General features: G+C 34.9%; 1 pseudogene; it reads right to left on the bottom strand.

The window, feature by feature from the left end:
* Positions 1-217: 217 nt before the first annotated feature.
* LOC143405707 (broad substrate specificity ATP-binding cassette transporter ABCG2-like) overlaps positions 218-6,918 on the bottom strand; it is a 69,999-nt pseudogene continuing 63,298 nt past the window's right edge.

Genomic DNA, 6,918 nt, shown 5'->3' with positions numbered 1-6,918 from the left:
AAAGAAATTGGTTTTAACACGTAAGCAAAACTAAAGACACATCCTCTTTGTATTGTTACTTACCTATCAAGAAGTATGCTACACAAGTACATATAATTGGCAACAAACTCCTGGGTAGTAAATCAAATACCAGTTTTCCAAGAAGTAAGATGATACATCATATCATTCACTAATAAGCTCTTATCTACAAAACAAAAACACACACCACACATCCCAATTAGTCCAAGGAACAGCCCAGCTGAGATGCTGCTGTCCAGGTTCCTGCTACCACCAGGTCTGCCACCAGCTGCCCATGGGCTCTAGGCTGACCCCCGCACCCTGCCCCCAGCCCTTCTCCAATGCAGGTACAGTGATATTTCTAGGGTAAAAAAAAAATCATGATGATAGCAAAACTTACTGAGACTTCTAGTGGGGTTCTCAAATCTGAGTAGTCTTTACTATGGGTTTGAGATTTAGTTAGTCAGAAAGCCAGGCTGAGGATATGGTTCTTGTGCATTTCTGGGATATTCTGGCTCTGAAATAATTTTACTCCCCAGATGTCTGGGTGGCATATATGTGGTTAATTCAGAATCTCCTGAGAGCTCTGTTAAGATACCAATGTCTCACCTTGCCTGTCCCAACACAGCAGCACCTGCAGACCTGCCTCCTTGAAGAACTTGCCAGGGCTAAATTTGGTCATTTCCAAGGCCTTTCGAGCTCTAAAAACTTTAGACTTATAGTCTAATGACAAGATCCCTGTACTTGTTGTACACCTCGTTTATTTCCATATACTGTGTTCATCCTCACCTTTATCAAGAATGGGAAAGTATTTGCCAGTAATACTGAAGTATTTTTTAATTCTTTCTTTTATTGAAGGGTATATAATAAAAAGTACAGTTCAATGAATTACAAATAATGAAGATATGTGTGCAACCTCGAGTTCAGGTCAAGAAGGTAAAACATGGCCAGCACTCAGGAGGCCCAGGTGCCCCTTTCCCAATCACTACTTCCTCTTTTCTCCGTGGGTTGTTTTTGAAATGACACTTGTGTATTCATCTCTGTTGCTCTTATCAGGAAATCACTACAGGCAGGTTTGTTCTTGTGTGCATCGGTACATAGTTAAATCTCCTTCCCACATTTTTTTTTGGAAACTTTTAATTTTTAAATAGTCTAAGATTTATAGAAAAGTTGAAAAGATAGTGTAGGAAGTTCTCATGTGCCCTTTGCCCAGATTCGTTTAATGTTGATATTTTATATGCTTCATATAAAACAAGGTACAGTGATGAGGCTAAGAATTAATGTCAAAACATTGCTGTTAATTCAACTGCACACTCTGTCCATTTCACCACTTTGCTACCATCATTGTTTCACTGTTCTAGGCTGCAATTCAGGAGGTCACAGTCCATCCAGCTACCCTTCCTAAAAGCAAAATTCTTACAGGAATCAAGCAATTTGGGGACTAGTAAACAGAGATCCCCAGTTACTGGTGATCTTGGTATATCCTTTTAGCCCTTCAGTGCTGCCGCCATGTTATTACAACATGTGTCTGAGGACAAAGGTTTTGTATTTCTATCATTGAACTTTAAGGAATTTTTTTTCTTCTTATGAATTGACTAAGGCACCATCTCAAAACTTATTCAATTTTCCTGGTTATTATGTGAATATCAAGGTGTATAAATTTTTTCTGTGTTTTGTACAATTCTGGCCATTCCTACCTCACTGTGTAAATGCTTTCATACTACATACATCTATAACTTACACTAGACCAACCAGAACAAGACAAGTGATCAAAATTTAATACCAACTTTTAAAAATATGAATTTAATAAGAATATATACTAATATGTTTATCTCACTTTTGTTGGGTTGATTTTGAAATGATCCTCTTTGTTGCTGTTATCAGAACATCACTGCAGCTCATGTTTGTGAGTTTTTGTGAATATATATATATATATATATATATATATATATATATACACTTAATTCCCTCTTCCACTATTAAAAAGCTTTTTAATATTTAAATAAGTTTATATTTACAGAAAAGCTGCAAAGTCAGTGTGGAAAACTCCCATGTGTCCTTTTCCAGATTACCTTATGTAAAAATTTTATATTCCAAGCTCTACTAAAGTTCAGAAATTAACATTGGGACATCTCTTTTAATTAAACAGCACAATTATTTCAGATTCCAACATTTTTTTTTACTAATAATCTTTTATTGTTCTGGGATACAATTTTATTCCTCATGCTATATCTAGCTCCTCTTTGTACAAGGAAATGAAGGAATGAAAAGATCCAGGGAATCACCAAATATAGACCCCTGGGACTGTAATTCTCTTGGAACATCATTTAGCTGCCACTGGGTGCTTTTCCATGTTACTGCAATGTCAGTCTAGGGACATGGCCTTATATGTTTATCTTTAAACTTTAAATAATATTATTTGTTTTTATTACAATTGATTAATGCATCTTATAATATCAGTTTTACCATATTATCATGTCAACATCAAGATCAATTCATTTTTCCTGTTTTTTGTAAAAAATTTTTTCTATATAGTGCATTACAGTTCCCTGCATGTATATTTCAACACAGGGAGAAATATATATCCATATACATATACAACATATACATGCCAGGTTAAAAAGCAGCCTAAATTATGAATACATTCTTTTAAATGTATTAAACACATAATTGTACCATATTTTATTTATTCTTTGCATTTTAATTGCCCTTTTATATGTTTGTTATTGCAGCAACAAACAATAAAATGACCATCTTATTGACTTCTAAATTGAGGAAAATTTTTAAAAGCATGATATTATTTTCCATAAGTTAAAAAAGGAAATGTTACTTTATGGAAATTTCCTTAATAATGTGGATGCATATTATATAATTTGTTTTTATTTCTTTGGATATCAGAATTATTGTATAATAGTGGGGAACTAATCTATTATGCATTAACAAATCAAATGTCAGTTGATATTTAGTCTCCAGTTACTCTTCTTGGGAGGTGAATAGAGACTGCAAGAAGATTGCTGCTATGGAAGTTTCCTCAATATTTTGGAGAGGGAGGTAGAAAGAGGAAAAATGTATCTAATATGGGAAGGTGTTAAAGAGGAAATGCATATACCACTTTCTCTGTTTTTGAAGTCATCTTCATGAATCTATGATTTGAAATTTATTAAAAGCTGTTACATTTAAGTAGATTTGAAAAGTAGTAATGCTGATTTTTGAGATGTCGTTTGCTGATTCCAGTGGGCTTTAGAAGAGAACTGCCAATGGGGCAGGGATGGAGGCTGTCAATAGATCCTACAAGAGCCTGGGCTGACACCAAGGTTGATCTGCTGAGGGCCACCTTTGTTGCTGATGTTAATGTTTCAGTATGGTACTTCCCTTCTACCAGCCAGGAGCTTGATGGCAAAATGATGACATGCAATAACTGAATGGTTATCCCTGATGTCTTTGAGGACAACTGCACTGGAATATAGGTCCTTGTGGAGCTATGTTTTTGTGATGGCTATGGATGTTTTTGTTCTTCCAGAGCAAAGTCATTGAAACAAAGACCATGATCCCCTGTGAAACCTAAAGTATTTACTCCCTCACCCTTTATGTAAGTATACAGAAACCTACATTAAATCTATATGCTCTGTTTCAAAAAGTGGGAATACTCAGGTCCATGAACCAAGCAGTACCAGCCTCTTTCAACATCATTTCCATGAACTCATTTGCAGAATCTATTCTTTAGGTCTCTGCACTTTTTGAGTCAGATGTAATAGAAATCCTGAAAACTGAAGAATAGGTGGACAGTGGCACATTGAAATACGGGAAATGTTCCACAAAATCTGACAGTGTTTAACACTTAATCACTTTGGGATTTTCACAGTGGTGTAACAGCAGCAAGAAAGGATTTATAATATTGGTTATCCCTGTAACCCTGAAGACTAGGGTTACTGCCACATAATGGGCAGAGAATTCACAGAAGTAACTCAGAGTTTCTCTGCAATAAGGTCTCAGAGGCCTCAGTAGTGAAGGTCAATACCAGGCAAATAGCTTAGAGTACAGCTGAAGTTTTGGCTAAGAATGAAGAACTTCTAGAAAGGAAAGTGGAAGAGGGAAGCAAAAACTTGTGATCATGAGCAATAGCAGCAATGGGGTCCAGCAAGTTCCACTGAAACTTTGAACCTCCTTTATTGTGTTTTCTAGAAATTACAACAGGCCTCTCCCTCAAGCTGTCCAGAGTGGACTTAAAGTACCATAACTGGATCTGTGTACTGTGAAGAGTGGGCTGAATTGGGTGGTTTTGGTTACAGCCATTGTGTGCAGTTCCATGTTGGTTAACCCAACCAGTGAATTAATCTCCCTTTAGGGATTAACTGAGTAACTGAAGGGAGGAAGGGAGTAGCTGGAGGAGACGGGTCACTGGCGGCTCGTCTATATTTTTTATCTGGCAAGTGGAGTTTCTCTGCTTTCTGATCATCTTGTGAGCCATCTCTCTCTGCCACATTCTTCCACCATGCTCTTCTACCTCACCTGGACCCCACAGGAATGGAGACAGCTGCCTATGAACTAAAGCCCCTTAACCATAAGCCCCCAAATAAATTTCTAGTTGCAGCAGCAGAAAAGCTGACTAAAACAGATATAATTTAGTTATTTTTTTAAGATGACTCTTAAGGAAAGCATATAACGTTAGTGCTAGATGAAAAACACCTGGTACCTAAATTAAGGTAACATAATTTAATATTTTTCAGTGGACTAAGAGAATGCACAGATGTTAAGACAGAGTGCAGAGAAAAAAACCTTTAAAACTATCTTAATTAGCTTATATAAAAGTGTCCATTTGTACCAAATCAAAAGACTTAAATTTTTTTTAAATAATTGTTAAAACAGTTTACATTCATTATTGGATTGAGTATCACAGGTAATATATGCATATTCTTTGTAGGTAGACTTTAGATATTTACGAAGTGTAAAATATGAATGAGTTAAAAGAGAATGTCTTTATCTTGGCATGCAATAATTCACTCAAACACTTCCTGTGACATCCTAGATCTAGCTTGCTTTTCAGTTTCTATTTTTTTTTAAAGAAAGAGTGAAATGAAAAGTCATGCTGCCAAGTAACTATGAAGTGTTAACATTTGTGTTAAAAATCATGTGAGTGAGCATGCTCTTCTTTTGAGGCAAAGCACTGTCTTAGATAACTTTATTAATCTGCACTTGTTCTTATTTTTTTCATTGAGTAAAAACATGCATATGGATAAATGTAAGGCAATGAAAATAAATATTTTTAATGCTTAAAACTCTAAATGAAAGAAAACTAAAATAAATTTTCCAAACTCAACGTTTTTTCTACTTCTTAGTTTATTTGAAACAAGCAGGAATAAAGTGTGAATAAAAGAGGAAGATTTATGAAAATAAAATTTAAATCTTTTCATTATAAACAAAACTGTACATACCAAAAGATGAAGAACAAAAAGAGCACAAAGGTAGTATAATACAGGGATCCCAAAACTTGATTAGCTTCTCTGCAAAGTTGATATCATTCAAAGTGATACAGAATTGGGTGATGGTATAAAAACAAAACACAACATAATACCATAATACAGAAACAAAGAATGTCCAGCAACTGATGCAGCATTTCTTAAGGATGATTTCACATTTTGGGATCATTACAGCTAAATGGATGGCTGCCAAATAATAGAAAATCATCAATTCCCTTGGAGAAGTCTTCTCCTTAGATCAGCAATGGAAATTTTCTGTAATAAGAATATGTTTTCATACTATATGTTATTTCCATCTGTTTAATATTAAATATAATTACTATTAAATAATTTACATAGGGTTTGGCTCTAACAATCCAAAACATAATCTGGGTGAAGTCTAGAAGATCTATATCTCTACCATGGTCACTCTGGGCCTAAAGATAATATCTTTTAAAAGAAAAGATTTCTTAAAGGATGGCCAGAATTGTATGTGTTCAACAATCCTATATTCTCACATTCATTCAAAGTGAAAGAAAAGTGGCTGGATTTTGTGAGTGCTGGGTCTTAATAAAATCATTTCCATTATTGACTTTTATCAAACACCAAAGTAAATTAGGGATCCCTATGCACAAAACCCTGTCAACTTCTTCATCATGTCATTCCTCTCCTTTCCTAACTACTAATTCCTTTGTAGATGGCACAGAAATCTGATACTGGCTCTTTTTTTTTTTGGTTTTGCTTTGTCATATTTTAAAAATTTGGGGAAGAAGAGTGAAAATTTCTATGCACTGCTACATTTCTTCTAGAATGTCTGAAATACTTATTTCCTATAACTCAAAGTTCAAAATGTAGTGCAACATATTAAACCAGAATAAAAATATGCACAAATGGCCTTTTACAGCCTCTCATGTGCAAGGAGCACTAAGAGGACCTTGGCCTTGGAATAGTGTTGGTTTTCTGTGGCTGTTCCACTGTATCTCTTTACTTGAGGGCTACAATCTTTAGCATCAACATTTCAGAATGGATTAACAACTTTGCATTGTTGATAGATGTTTTTGGAAAGGTGACTATTATCTTGAATATTTTTAACACTGTCATAGTAATCAAATAGCAACTGTGAAGATTTCTTTATCCTTGAGATGACAGTTGTTATATTTACTGATTATATTTTTCTTCTTAATTTTATTTGCACTTTCACAAATTCTTGGAAAGTACTGAGATCATCAACCAGGTCACCAAAGACAAGGTGCACTAACTGAGCCTAAGCTAAGTAAATACTGAAGAACATAATGAAAAACCCCAAAGAGGCCTTTTTCACACTGACATATATGGTGTGGACTTTTGGCTTATAGTCCTGTTAAAATTCTTGATTTTGAATAGCTCTGTAAGAGGGAAGACATCAACTGATAAATGGATAAACACAATGTGGCACAAGCCAACAATGGAATACATGTTCTGCCAC

This window comes from Callospermophilus lateralis, chromosome 8, assembly GCF_048772815.1.
Source record: "Callospermophilus lateralis isolate mCalLat2 chromosome 8, mCalLat2.hap1, whole genome shotgun sequence".
Taxonomy (NCBI): Eukaryota; Metazoa; Chordata; class Mammalia; order Rodentia; family Sciuridae; genus Callospermophilus; species Callospermophilus lateralis.
The sequence above is the reverse complement of the archived record's forward strand: the minus strand, read 5'-3'. Positions and strand labels throughout refer to the sequence as shown.